Here is a 16061-nt window from a genome sequence, read left to right on the forward strand (position 1 = left end):
TGTAATGACTAATATATAGTTGTGAATGGAGCTTATAAAGTGGGTATTCATATGTGCTAATGTCTGCTTCAGCCCATATCATTATGGAACAACAACTCTACAGGAGACAACTTGTTCACCTTCATACAGAAATATTGATAGCAGCAGCATAAGCCATATAGTAAATTGCTGCTTTAGCCTACAGTAGCCGGTGGCTGTTTCAGAATTTAACAACTGTTGTTCATTGTGCTATGGAAAAACGCAGGGCTGGCTGAAGCGCCAATTTACCGTAATGACCAACGATTTTCAATGTTAGACCAGTGTTAAAATGGAGCTTCACAGGAGCTTAAATTCAGCCCCATTGAGCTCAATTTCAGATCACCTTGTATGTTTGTGCCTGGTGTTCATTTTTACAGTTTGGATTGCGGCTGGGACTGCATTCCCATACAACGGAGTATGGGGGAATAAGAATGAACTTGTACTATTGGTACAGGCCAGTAGCAAATTGCATTACCCTCTTCATCCACTACAGCAAGGAATACATGTGGGAGGAAGCTGGTGTGGCCCCCCCATGGTATGCACCATCAATCCCTCTAGAGCCATCCCTGATGTAGCTGCTGAGCTTGCTTAGCTCCTGTCTTCCAGCCCAGCCTGCCTTGGTGCAGTGTCGCTCCCTATCCCTGAGAAGGGACATGGGCTGCTGGAAATAGGGCAAGGCCAGGCTGGCCTGGGGGAGGAGGAGCGGAGCAGGGCGGGGGGGGGGGAAAGAGTCCTGATACAGGAGCTGTCCCACAGCAGTGGCAAGGAGGGCTATGATGGGGGCGGACCAGGTGCCAGCTCATGCCAAGACCCCTATGCCTAACTGAACACTGACAAAGGCATAGCTGGAAACCAGTCTGGCTTACCTGTGTGTTAGCATTGTTAAAATAGATGGTAGGTTTATAAGAATGTGTTTAGTCTTGATGAAATGCTTGTATGATGCTGCCTCTAGTCATCTCACATAACACCCAGTACCGCCTGTGTGACGCATGGCTAGAAAGGGTTAAACAGCTTGCAGGCTGAATGACCCAAAGCCCACCTTTAAAGTCATGTTAGAAAGGTATGGGAATGATAATTAAGGTCATTCATGCTAAATAGGCTAGAACTTTGAAATGCAAATCTATATTGTTAGAAGTAATACTAATTGTGTGTATCTTAGATGCTACCGCGAAAAAGACAGTTACTGTCTGTCACTATAGTTATTGATTCAGAGATCAAAAGGGAATACTAACATTTGGATGAATCTTGGGTAAAATAATGTCATTGTCTATATGTCTCTTTGAAGTTTGTAATAGACTGCCTAATGGATAAATCGCCTTATGTTAATTTGTATAACTAATTACTAGTGGTGTTTAGAAAGCAAAAGATTACATCAAAAGCCTATTTTTTAACCAGGACTGCGTGGTCAAGTGGATACTAGGACACTCTACAAAAAGACCCTTGGGTTCTGATCCTGTTCATCTCACATCTACTTAGGCTTCATCAGGGGAAGTTTGAGTCATAAGACTGAGATTCCAGTTATGCTGGTACGCCCTGAATATGATGTTTGGACACTAGACTATAACCTATGAACTATTTCTGAAAGAACTCTTTGCAACCACAAAGCTCACCATCTGTGCTATGAAGCTGCACCTCAGTGAATTGAACTCATGTCTGTGTGTATATTGAATGCTCTCCCTTTTGTTTTTTAATTTTAGTTTAGTTAATAAGAATTGGCTGTAGCGTGTATTTTGGGTAAGATCTGAAACATTCGTTAATCTGGGAGGTAATGTGTCTGTTCCTTTGGGATTGGTAGAACCCTTTTTTTTAATATGATGAAATAAGATTTACAGAAATTTTCATCATATTTGACATGGGTACCTGGATGGAGGCCTGTGGCTGGATCACTTTAAGGGAACTGTGTTGTTTGGACTTCTGAGTAACCACTAATGTAATAAAGAAGCTGTTTTGTGCTGGCTTGGTGAATCTAAGTATTGGAATATCCACCAGCTTTATGGGGACTGTCTGCCCCATTCTTTGCAGCTCACCCTAATTGAGTGATCACAGCTGGCTCTCCACTAGGACCCTGGTCACAGCGTAGAACAAGGTTGTATTAATTGTTTGCATTGTAAACCTCTGTAATTGCGTAAGATGCATTAATTAATGTAAAATGCTGGCTTCCTACAGAAGGTGTTGGATTCTGCCCACCAAGAAGGCCCATTGAAACCAAATGAGCCATTGCGAAACATCAGAGACAAAGACTTAGTAGATTGCTCCCCTGCACCCATGAAGAGGAAATGTGCAGGTGGATTCATCTCATTGGCTTGAGCTCTGGGGATTGGCAGTGTAGCAAGGTCTCAGTTGGTTCACCGAGCCACTGTGGAGCGGTGGGGCATTACTGCCTCGCTGAAAGGCTCTGGTCACACCTCGCTGTCGATGGGGACTTAGCGGAGGGAGGTGTGCCGTCACAGTTAGTGTGACATGGGAGCACCGGCAAGAGTCAGTGACAATTTATTAGGGTTCTGCCACTCCGAGGCGGGGTGGCAGGGGTAGGGGAATGCAGGCCTGCCCAACTCCACTGCGTTCCAGGATTTTGCACCTCTGGGTCAGCGGGGATCCGTCCGCAACACGCTGACCAAACACCAGCTCACCACACTGTCCTGTTCCGCTCCTGAGCTACTTCCTATCCGGTCTCTCGAGCGGGTCCCTCTGGAGCCTCCAACTCCTTGGGCTATTCAGCTGCCGGTAGCCCTGGTAGCTCCAGCTCACCCTCAGCATCAGGCTCACTCGGGCTCGGGTCGCTGCCTGACTCCTCCAGTTCCTTGGGGTACTCTGAAGCCGGGAGTCCTGGTAGCCTGAGTCCTTTCTCTGGGTCAGGTTTCCCCTAGTCCAGGGCATCCCCTAGTTTGGCAGCAGGGTCCACAGGGAGCAGCCTGTGTCTGTCTCCCTCCCTGATGCTGCTCTCACTGGGCTAAAGGCCCTGCCTTTTGTACTTCCTGTTCCACCCCTCCCCTTCCAGGGGGTGGAGCAAGGTTGGCCTGGCTCCGCCCACTTAGGCTGAGAGAGTGGCCCCTCATCCTCTGGTTCAGAGGGAGACCACGCTGGCTCCCTACAGGCTGTCTAGGAAGCTATATACCCAGACTGTCTGCAATACAGATGCCAGAAACTATAAATCCAGGGGGTATTACTGCAAGGTCATGATAACCAGGTGCGCACTGCTCCAGAGCTTTGGCTGAGGCTTGGGGTAGTCACATGAAATAGCAGCACTTGATCATGTATTTTACAAAGTGTGCCTTCTGGACTAGGAATTGTCATTGTCAGCTGGCTCCCGTTCATCAGGGAGCTGTGCAGAGCTGCCCTTTAGTGGTGTTTATGAGCCTTGCTCTGTAATTGAGTAAAGCCAGAAATGGATCCTCCTGGTTTAGGCTGTGGTTTTGCAGCTCGCACAACCCTCTCGACCTTACCACTCGCTCGAGGGCACGCGTGGGCTGGTATTCATATGGCCCAATTATACTTGGTCATGAACGGCATGAATTATTGCGAAGCACATTGTGGGCCATTGTTTGTTCAGGGATTTGAGATTCTCAGATGGAAGGCGCTACCACCCGCAGATTCCCAGGCAGTATGACACCAATGACGTGCATTAAAAAGGAGGCTAAAAACGTACCTATGAAAATAGTGGAGATGAGATCTATTTGTCTACATTTGCAAATGCTTTAAGAATAAAGCATCATTCAGAGCCTGCAACTTATATTATGTCACCATTTATAGCCCAGAAAAGAGATGGGGGAACTGAAGTGCAGACTAACTGCAAAATGATGCTTCCTTTGTCTGTCTTGTCTATTTCAATTGTACACTCTTCGGGATGGGCACTATCTCTACGCAGGGGTTCTCAAACTGGGGGTTGGGACCCTTCAGGGGGGTCGTGAGGCGATTACAGGGGGGGTGTCGCAAACTGTCAGCCTCCACCCCAAACCCTACTTCGCCTCCAGCATTTATAATGGTGTTAAATATATAAAAACATGTTTTTAATTTATAAGGGGGGTTGCACTCCGAGGCTTGCTATGTGAAAGGGGTCTACAGTGCCTAGCACCCGGGGGGCCTTGAGGGGCTTCTGTAATATAAATAGTATAGAAAACCCCTTATTTCCTTATGCATGCAGAAGTCGCGAGTCAGTAGCCAAACATCTGTAAACCGGACATACCCAGGGCCAGACCCTCACTTGATGTAATTTGGCATGTGCGCCACTGGTGCTTATGCTGGTTTACACCATGTGGTCTTTGGCCCCGGGAAATGTCATGCTGGTGTCCGAATTTGTAATAGCTCAGAAAGCAAAACGTCCTGGGCCAGATCCTGCATGATGCCAATCGGCCTTGGTTGTAACGGAGCTACACTGGTTTACACCTGCTGAGAGTTTGGCCCCTTTCTTCAATTAGGATCCACAATATCAGGATCTCTCGTCAGTCGATGTTGCATTTTAGTGCATTTTATGCGGGCATGGACAAAGCACAACAACCAATGTGATTGGTAGCAGAGTTATTTATTTTTTTTCAGCATACTTCTTTTATACAATTAAGGCAGGCAATTAAGCAATTGCTAATTGGTTAATAAGGTACACACAGGCACAGCTATAACTTTATTGGATAACTGTTATTTTGTACAACTTTTTAATTTATTATTTTGTTTACTGCCTACTAGCAGATGAGAAACAGCCAAGGCCAGCTTTTTACTACACAGCTCACAGTCTAATTAGCCCGTTTTTGAAGCCTAGGCACCTCAGCTTTTCACACTCCCATCTGCCAAGTTAGCAATACATTCCCACAAGTCGATCATTAGCTGATTGGGATTTTTCCCCCTTTCATGCTTGGCTAATTGCTGTGATTTAATTTTGCCTTTTACATTTTTTTCTATGTGCATGAAATTCAGAAACTTGGAAGCAGAAGAGCCAAATGATTGCAGTACTGACCTGTTCTGAATTATCAACACTATCCACCATCTACAGCCACGGATGTGAGTCAGACTCCGTACCCTCATGCAGGCATGGGACGCGGCACAATGGCACAACTATTGTTCAGCAACAGAAGGGTCTACGGATTCCTTTTGCCCATCATGTAAGTGTATACTTCACCTCTGAATCTTCCATTTAGCCTAAAATTAAAGCCTTTGGAGTTTAGCATCATTAGCCTCTTGCATTGGTGTGCAGTAAGTACTGCTTCACATGAAGCCCTGCAATTATGCACTGACATCTGGTACTCGTACAGCTCAATGATTATAAATTGCATAGCACATAAAACCTTCTTGCTTGCTCTCTTATTTCAAAGCTGGCTGAGCAGATACAGTTTCTCTGGTCATCAATACATTTTCCTCTGGGAGTGTTCTTCTGCAACAGGATTTTGTTGACCAATATATGACCATAGATATAAAAATCAATATTATATTATCAATGTGTTATTCACACCACTTATATTACAATATATATTAAGCATACAATATCAATATAACATATATTTCTAGCAGTCACCTGGCCTGAAATGGCTTATAACTCTGTTCACCTGTGCTAAGTATCCCATAACACTTTGCAAAACTGAAGTCAGCTTTGGCTTTAGAAAGTAAGAAACTTGTCAAAGGCAAAATAAATTAATGTTCTGCCCCAGTACAAGCTGAGGAGGGACCTTCGCAGGCCAGTACCTGGAATGCTAGTGTCCAAAACAAAGCTAAGGAAGGTACGGAACAACAAGATAAGGTACTGGGATGAACTGGTGGGTTGGATTTTAGGGCCGTGTAAAGTGTTTTGTAATTTATAAAATCATCCTATGAATATTCTAGTGGAAATATGTAACTCTGGGAGCACATTCTCTGTGTAATGTGATTTTTACAAGCCGACGTCCCAGAAACTCTTATTGTATTGTGTCTTTCTTCCTGTGCTGTACTATTATTGACTTTTAGCAATAAACCTGGCATTGGTTTTTTGGTCTCTTGAATATATTTCATAATGAACCAAAAGGTGGCCAAGCCATTGACTATGCAATTTACCAACAGCTTGGAAAAGGAAATATTTCACTTCTATTCAGAACTGTACCTGTCAGGCTAAACTGTTCACATGAATAAACTTGGCAACCATTTGCCAAGCTGTATGAAGATTCATGGCAGGAAATTACACTGTTCTCTCTAACATGTAATCCAGACAACAATGTAAAGGTCTTTCCCACTCTCTCAACTCATCACAAGACGGGATGTCAGACTAGATTAGACCCAACATCCATCTTATCCAGGGTCCTGTCTCTGAAAACAGCCAACACTGGCCGCTTGAAAGGAAGGTGCAAAAAAAATGCTACAATGCACAATTATGGAATAACCTGCTCTTAATGGAAGTGTCTTCTTAGTCCCAATAAAATCCGTGGGAGCGAAGGCAGGTGAGCACTGCAGCATCCTATTGAGGGGGAGGCACAGTGGCCGGCAGTGCAGATCATACAGGAAATGATGATAGGCAAAGGATCCACAGTTTCCAAAAGACCAAGCCATGAGGATACCCAGTGAGCTGTGTGGAGGGACTGCCCCTCCACGCGGCTCACAATGCCTCCAGCAAGGTTTGCTCCCTTGCCACTCTGCTCTATACTCCTTGGTGGCTGAGTCAGCTGGCAGCCTTCTTCCTTGGTGGCTACCCCCCGATTCAGACTGACCTAAGTTCCTGGGTTTCACTTCCACCTCCTAGGGGCTGGCACACACTCCCTCTATCCAGGGCTTCAGGCAGGCTGCAGTCCCTGATCATCCACGGCCTCCAGTCAGGCTCCCAGCTCAAGACTCAGTCTCCCAGGCTTCCCTCAGCCCAAGAGAGAAAGCTCCCAGCTACCTCTCCACCCTGGCCGCACCTCTAAGATCGGGGTAGCTGCCATTTGAAGGCCCCTCCCTTGCAGTAAAGACTTCTGCTATACCCTCTGCTCAGGAGTTCAAGATAGGTCTGTCCTCTGGTGCTGTCTGGCTCTCTGTTAAGCTCCTATTCCAGTTGAAGCAATCTCTGCAGGTGCAGAGGAGCCATTGGGGCCCAGAATTTTTCATTAACCCCCTCTAGCCCAATAGTGGGGGGGCTGATACACCCCATCACAGATACACTTTAAAAGGACTAGTAACTACATTTTGCCCACCTTAAATTCCTCCTTTACTTTCAGCTGGAGGTGGCATTCCTCAGCGGCCTTAACTGTTAGGTAATTGTTGCTATCTTAGATACTATCTAGCCTGGCCCCATCTAAGGTGGACTCAGAGCATCTCACAATCTCTAATGTATTTATCCTCACAACGCCTCTGTGAAGTAGGGCAGTGCTATTACCCCCATCTTACAGCCGGGCACCTGAGGCACTGAGAGACTGATCCTCCTGCCCCAGGGCACACAAGACATCTGTGGGAGAGCAAGGAATTGATTCCAGGTCTCCCAAGTCCCACATCCACCTGACCTATCCTGCTGTGCTGTTAAATGGTTACTACCTTTCATCTGAGAGGCAGCTGCATTTCAAAGATGGTTGGAGCGTGTCTTATATTTATAGTCCCCAATCCTGCCATGTGATGCAGGTGGGTGGATCCCTGTTGCACAATGGTGCTGAGTGGGCACGGGAGCTGCCTACCGAGAATTCACTGAAGGACCAAGGCTATGAGTTGCAAGATTTTTCAAGCACTGGGTGGATGGAGGTACATAAATACGAGCAATCACCACTATCATTGCATTTGTTCCTCCTGGGGTTGTCCTAAATACATATTGTATTTCAGCAACCCTTAATGATGCCATCAGAGTAAAATGTCTACCTGGCTTTTCATTATAACTCTCTTGCTCTCTTTTTGTTCTTTTTTAAAATCAGGGCTTTATTACTATGGGATTAAAAATACCCACTGCTCGCAATACCAGGAAAAAAAAAGAGGGAGGGGAGTGGTTTTTAAAATATCCACATAGAAAGAGCAGAGCAGCCTTTCAAAAATCAAATTTTGCAGAACAACCAAAAAAGGAGAAAGAACGTTCCAATTCAATTAATGAAAAGACTATCATTGTAGAGAAATTTTCGCTGCCAAAAAAATAAACACTGTTTTTATTGTGTGGATGTCTGGAGCCTACTTGGGGAGGTAATTGATCACAGCCCTGTCCTGGTAACTACAAACGCATCGTTGGTAAAATGATCATGGAATGAATAGTCCATCACAGCCCTTTAAAATCCACGACACTTGCTTTTGTCAACGTCACAACCATTTGCATCCAACAGCCCATACCAAGTATAAAGGACCCACCACAGGCCGGGCAAGTGGGTAAACTGAGAACTGTGGCGGGTGCACACCAGGCGACCAAGTTTAAAATTAAATAAGTCCTCGAATGCCCAGATTGAGGACGTTACTTAAACACGTTCTTAGCTTTCAGAATGTGCATAAGTGCTTTCCCAAATCAGATTTAAAGTGCACATTACCATTACTTCCCATGAAGTGCGTTCCACATAATTAATATCAGGAATGGAGCCTAAATCACAGAGAAATAGGTCCTGTGGCAAATTTATTTGTAACCATATATAAGGGTTTTCCTTTTAATATTTTCAGCCACAAGCAAGGTGGGTTTATTTTGCATATTGGCCCCTAATTATTGATGCATACTTTTCTTTGGGGATCCAGAGAAAAACTGGGCAGCATATTCAGGTGGGGAGAGAGATTATAATTAGCAGTGGGCTTGCAAGTTTTGGATGCATATGGGGTGAGCAAAGAGCATGGCAGCAGTGGAGTGGGATGGAGGTTTGCCTACCCAACGTCAGGGCCGGCTCCAGGCACCAGCGCAACAAACAGGTCTTTGGGGCGGCCAACTATCACCGATTCAGCTTGTAGTAGGAGCCTGAGCCAATGCCCACTGAAGCCAATAGGAATCTTTCTATTGACTTTGGTTTGCTTTGGAGCAGAGCCTAAGACACCTGAGAGAGGAGATTCTACCTAGTGATTGCGCTGCAGGAAACATCAGCATGAAAACAGAGGAAGAAAGCGACAGGGATAGCAGCTAATATACATAACTGGCGATAGAAGAACCAAAATTAATTCCATTTGGCTGAATACATTCCCTGAAGCTTTGATTCATTTCCAAAAATTATATGGAGTAATCCAATCTGCTTTTGCCAGCCAAACACCAACTGAGGCCTGGTCTACAATACGATTTTAGGTCGAATTTAGCAGCGTTACCTCAATTTAAGCCTGGACCCGTCCACACAACAAAGCCCTTTTTTCCAACTTAAAGGGCTCTTTAAATCAATTTATTTACTCTACCTCTGACGAGGAGATTAGCGCTGAAATCGGCCTTGCCGGGTCGAATTTGGGATAGTGTGGACGCAATTCGACAGTATTGGCCTCCGGGAGCTATCTCAGAGTGCTCCATTGTGACCACTCTGGACAGCACTCTCAACTCAGATGCACTGGCCAGGTAGACAGGAAAAGGCCCGTGAACTTTTGAATTTCATTTCCTGTTTGGCCAGCGTGGCGAGCTGATCAGCACAGGTGACCATGCAGAGCTCATGCAGAGCTCAGCAGCATGATGTGCACATTGACGGGGCACATTGCCCTGCCCGTACTTTGTGAGAAGTCCATGTCTATGTCCTCATCACTCTCATCACCGCGCTGCCATCGCCTCCTCGGCTGGTTTTTCTTTAGCAGCTTCTGGTTCTGCACTGAAAAAAGGCACGAAACAATTGTCTGCCATCACTCTGACGGAAGGAGGGGCGACTGACGACATGGCTTACAGGGAATTAAAATCAGCAAAAGGGATGGCTTTGCATCAAGGAGAAACACAAACAACTGTCACACAGAATGGCCCCCTCAAGGACTGAACTCAAAACCCTGGGTTTGGCAGGCCGTTGATTTCACAAAACAAATCGGGTCCATTTCTTGTTTTGATCCACTCCATCTGTCTTTTACATCTTAGGCTGGCAGCAGACGGCCCAGCATGACTGCTAGCCATCGTCATCGCCTGGGTGCTCGGCAGCAGACGGCCCAGCATGACTGCTAGCCATCGTCACCTCCGGGGTGCTCACCAGAAAATGGGAATGATCTGGCTGAGTCACTCCCATGTCTGCCCAGGCGCCCCTGACCGACCTCACCGGCTATATGCAGACCGGCTGTGACCTGCAGGCTGTTTGTGACTAGCCCAGGTTGGAAGCTACAGCAGTAAAGCATTGTGAAGCACCCCAGGTTGCCCTGCCCCTCACTGAGCCGAACTGTACCCCGGAATGTCACACACATTAAGCCAGATTGTGGCTTTCAAAGAACCAAGTCCTTAAGGGGCTATGGGCAGCTCCTGAGGGCAGTCTCTCCACAGAGAACACATGCAAACAAAATGCCACCAGGTGATCTGGAGAAGCAGCTATTGCTACACCCTAAAGGAGGGCATTTGCCTTTGACTTCAGTGGGACCAAAATGAGGTGCAGGAAGGATCGTTGACCTGAATAAGGGTTTGCAGGCCCACACCATTAGCAAACTAACAAAATCCTTCAGCTGAGCAGAATGAACTTTAAAAAAAATACTTTATAATTAAAACACATAACTGGTTAAAGAGACACTTATGGTGCAATTATAATTGAAAAGCTTCTGCTGTCTAATTTGGAAGTGTCATAGCTGCCAAGTTTATGGCAGGCTTGTGGATTTAGATCAGCTGTCCACGAACTGCACATTAAAAGGTTATGCTAGGGAGAAATGGCTACATGCATCACCTCATCCGTAAATGAACACTAATTATTAGCTGTCCCAGCTGGAGGAGATTTTGTAATAAACATTAGGTCTTGTACCTGTTTAATTTTCTTGAACAATCTAGCATATTCACAAGTTAAGACATATATTCTTCTCTGTATAACAAGCTCATTCCCAGTGGAAGAAATATGTCTGTCTAACCTATTTATTAAGGGCTAGATTGAGCCTTTAAGCCTGGGGTGGGCAAACTATGGCCACGGGCCAGCAGCCCATGAGCTCCCGCTGGGGTGCCAGGCTAGGGGCCGCACCACATGGCTCGGCCCCGCTCCGGCACTCCAGTCAGTGTGCCAGGCTGGAGGCCTCACCACACGGCTCCTGGGAGCCGTGGTCTGGCCCCACTCCAAGGGTTGGGGGGGCTGCTCCACGCATAGGAGCCAGAGAAGGGACATGCCACTGCTTCTGGGAGCTGCTTGAGGTAAGTGCCGCTCAGAGCCTACACCCTTGAGCCTCTCCCCATGCTCCAATCCCCTGCCTCAGCCCTGATCCCCCTCCTGCTCTCCAAACCCCTTGATCCCAGCACAGAGAACCCTCCTGCACCCCAAACCCCTTCCCGCACTCCTGCCCCAGCCCTGATCCCCCTCCAAACCCCTCGGTCCCAGCCCTGAGCACTCTCCTACACCCCAAACTCCTCATCCCCAGTCACACCCTAGAGCCCACACGCCCAACCAGAGCCCTTACCCCCAACCCCAATTTTGTGAGCATTCATGGCCACCATACAATTTCTGTTCCCTGATGTGGCCCTCAGGCCAAAAAGTTTGCCCACCCCTGCCTTAAGCACAACCTTGAGCAATGAGTGGTGTGAGCAATGATATAGGGCTGGCAAGTTCTCCTCATAATAAAACTAACATGCCTTGTCTTCACTATTGTTTACCTCAGAATAACTCAGGTGTTAGTTACCCCAGGGTAAAAACCACTGCCTTTTTAGCAGTGGAGAAAAGCCCTTTCTTCCCAATGCGAACGTATCACCCATTGGAATCTAGCCCTCGGCACCTAATCTTCATGGTATCGATTCAGTCATAGATTCCAAGGCCCATTGTGATCGTCTAGTCTGACTTTCTGCATAAGGCAGGCCAGAGAACTCCCCTAAAATAATCCCTAGAGCGAGGGTGACCAGATCGCAAGAGTGAAATATCGGGATACATGGGTCGGGGGGGGACAGCCCCAGGCACACAGCCCTGACCTGACCCATGGGGGAGGAGGGGCACACAGCTCTCGGAAGCTGTGAGGGGGGTGTACGGCCCCTGCTGTAGTCCCTGTGAGGGGCTCATGGCCCCAGCTCAAGCCCCCGGCTGAAGCCTCAGGGCAGGGGCACATGATCCCAGCTCCAGCTGACAGTCACCTCACCTCCCAGGACTGCCGGTGAGTGTGGCCAGGGGAGGGGTCAGGGCGTGGGGGAGTGAGTGTCTGGGAGGTCGGTGGGGGGTGCTGGGCTGTGAAAGGGTGGAGGGTGCTGGGCAGTGGGGGAGGTTTGTGTGTTTTGGGGTGCTAGGCAATGGGGGATGTGTTGGGGGGGTGCTGGGCAGTGGGGGAGATCTGTGTGTGTCGGGCTGCTGGGCAGTAGGGGTCTGTGTGGGGCACTGTGTAGTTGTGGTGGTGGGATTGTGGGGAAGGGCACTGGGTAGTGGGGGGAGGGGAGATGTGTGTTTTTGAGCACTAGGGAGTGGGGGGTTCTGTGTGGGGTGCTGGGCAGTTGTGGTGGGGCTTGGGGGGTGGCCATTGGCAGTGGTGGTGGTGTGCAGGGCACAGTGCATTTGTGGTGGAAGGGTTGTTGTGTCTAGGGGCCGCAGGGTCCTGCCAGCTGTTTCCTGGGAGCTGCACGGGAGCCTGCCAGCTAGGGTGACCAATCCACTCCAGCCCCATGCCAAAATATAAGGACAAATGGCATCCCGACCGTATATCGGCTGGGATGCAGGACAAACAACTAAATATCGGGTCAGTCCCAATTTTATCGGGATGTCTGATCACCCTATCTAGAGCAGATCTTTAGAAAAACATTCACACTTTATTTAAAAATTGCCAGTGATGGAGAATCCAACTTGACTATTGGTAGGTTGTTCCAATTGTTAATTACTCTCACCGTTAAAAATTTACACCTTATTTCCAGTCTGAATTTAGTTAGCTTCAACTTACAGCCATGGGATCATGTTAGACCTTTCTCTGCTGGATTGAAGAGCCCATTAGCAAATATTTTTCCCCAGATAGGTACTTATAAACTCATCAAATCCCCCTCTTAACCTTCTCTTTCCTGAGCTAAATAGATTGAGCTTCTTGAGTCTATCACTATAAAGCATGTTTTCTAATCTTTTAATTATTCTCATGCTGTTCTCTGAACCCTCTGAGTAATCAACGTCCTTCTTGAAGTGAGGACACCAGAACTGGACACAGTATTCTAGCAGCGATTGTATCAGTGCCAAACAGAGAGGTAAAATAAGCTACTCCTACTTGAGATTCCCCTGCTTACGCATCCAAGGATTGAATTCGATCTTTTGACCACAGCAACATACCAGGAGCTCATGTTCAGCTCACTATCCATCACAACTCCCAGATCTCTTTCTCAGAGTGACTGCTTCCCAGGATAGAGTCCCCCATCCTGCAAGCATGGCCCTCATTATTTGTTCTCAGATGTATGCATTTACATTTGGCTGTATTAAAACGCACATGGTGAGCTGGTGCCCAGCTCACCAAGTGATCCAGCTCACTCTGTATCAGTGACCTGATTTCTTCATTATCTACCACTTCCTGAATTTGTGCATCACCTGCAAATTTTATCAGGATGATCTTATGTTTGCTTCCAGGGCATTGATAAATTATGTTAAATGGCATAGGGCCAAGAACCAATCCCTGTGGGACCCCATTAGAAACACTGTCTCACTGATGATTCCCCATTTACAATTACATTTTGAGACCTATTAGCTATCCAGATTTTAATCTATTTAATGTGTGTTATATCGTTCTAGTATTTTAATCAAAATGGCATGTGGTCACAAGTCAATGCCTTACAAGAAGTCTAAATATATTACATCAGTGCTATTACCTTTATCAACCATACTTGTAATCTCATCAAAAAAGAGATATCAAGTTAGTTTGACAGGATCTATTTTCCATAAACCCATATTTATTGACATTAATTAAATTACCCTCTTTTAATTCTTCATTAATTGAGTCTGGATCAGCCCCTCCATTATCTTGTCCATGATTGATGTCAATCTGACAGGTTTTAATTACCTGGGTCATCCTGTTTACCCTTTTAAAATATTGGCAAAGCATTAGCTTTTTCCCCATTCTTCTGGAAATGTTCCAAGACTTATTGAAAATTAATGGTCCAACAAGTGCCTCCGTCAGCTCTTTAAAAACTCTTGGTGCAAATTGTCTGAACCTGCTGCTTTATCTGACTTTAGAAGTGGCTGTTTAACATCCTCCAGAGATAATAGTGGAATGGCAAGAGTGTTATCATATGGTATGACTACATCACATGTTTTTCCCAAATATAGAACAGAAATATTTATTGAACCCTTTTGGCTTTTCCTGCATTATTCTCTATTATTCACTATCCTCTTTGGAACCCCCTTTCACGTAGTTGAAAGCAGCTATCAAATCCCCCCTCATTCTTCTCTTCTGCAGACTAAACAATCCCAGTTCCCTCAGTAACTTTCCTAACAATACCATTGTTGGATACTTTTTGTTTCTAATATACTTTAAAAACTCCATGTTGCCCTTACCTCCACTAGCTATAGATTTCCCCTTTTGCTTCTTTTATCAATTTTCTACAGTTCCTAACTTGTGGTTTAAATTCATTTCTATAAGCTGCCCTTTTCTTCCATGTGTTACTTTTTTTTTTAATTTTGTATAACTACACAGTTCCCCTAAACCAGGTCATTTGTTTAAAAAACTACCCGTTGAGCCCGACCGTCTAGCCAGTTTTCTATCCACCTTACCGTCCATTCATCCAGCCCATACTTCTTTAACTTCCTGGCAAGAATACTGTGGGAAACTGTATCAAAAGCTTTGCTAAAGTCCAGAAATAGCACATCCACTGCTTTCCCCTCATCCACAGAGCCGGTTATCTCATCATAGAAGGCAATTAGGTTAGTCAGGCATGACGTGCCCTTGGTGAATCCATGCTGACTGTTCCTGATCACTTTCCTCTCCTTTAAGTGGTTCAGAATTGATTCCTTGAGGACCTGTTCCATGATTTTTCCAGGGACTGAGGTGAGACTGACTGGCCTGTAGTTCCCTGGATCTAGCAGTGCATGGGATTCTTCCGTCCTAAGTGCAGGACTCTGCACTTGTCCTTGTTGAACCTCATCATATTTCTTTTGGCCCAATCCTCTAATTTGTCTAGGTCTCTCTGTATCCTATCCCTACCCTCCAGCGTATCAACCACTCCTCCCAGTTTAGTGTAATCTGCAAACTTGCTAAGGGTGCAGTCCACACCATCCTTCAGATCGTCAATGAAGATATTGAACAAAACCGGCCCCAGCACCGACCCTTGGGGCACTCCACTTGATACCGGCTGCCAACTAGACCCAATAACTCCCAGTTCTGTGCTCTAACATTAGACCTGGTCTCTATCCTAACACTATGAGACTAATTTGACCAGCACACACAAGGCTAAAGCACACTAAGAGCACACTGCTTTTTCCCCAAGTGCACATTTGAGATCTGAGTGGGTTATTTGTTGAGCATTCAAATGTTAAGATAATCAATATGGAATCAGCCTGTTCCTTAGTATTGTAGGCTTTCATTTTTATTAAAGTTAAGATGAAAGCTATGAAATGTACATGCACTCACCAGGGTAGCCATGCATCAGGCAGCCCAGTGGAAGCAGGAAATTAACATAGCAAAATTGCAACAACCTTCACATCAGATTGAGCTAACTAAAGAAAGACAGAGGGCTGGTGTTGCTAGGCATTGCCAAACTTTCACAAAGGCACCAGAAAAGCTAGACAAAGACATAAATAATCTTGCTGGAAGGTTGGAAGTGTAACAGGACTTTATTTCTTAGAATTCAGAATGATAACACATAAGAACCTAGAAACAGCGATAGAGAAAACAGGCTGCTCTCTAAGACAGCGTGGCACAACTCACCTGCACTTGCTTTAAGCTGGCTCTTAACAGACTAGCTAGAGCCCCCCTACCCTGCACGCAGGACCTGGAACCCCCCACCCCCATCACCAGACTCTTAAAGTGATAGCTTGCAATTCCAACACAGTCCTCAATACACCATAATCAGCTGCTTGTTTGAGGCAGCTCTATCTCCCCTTTGTGCTGCTCCGGATTTAGGTGGAGTCCCGGATTGGACCCAAGTACTAGAC

This window comes from Mauremys reevesii, linkage group 11 (genome assembly GCF_016161935.1).
Source record: "Mauremys reevesii isolate NIE-2019 linkage group 11, ASM1616193v1, whole genome shotgun sequence".
Taxonomy (NCBI): domain Eukaryota; kingdom Metazoa; phylum Chordata; order Testudines; family Geoemydidae; genus Mauremys; species Mauremys reevesii.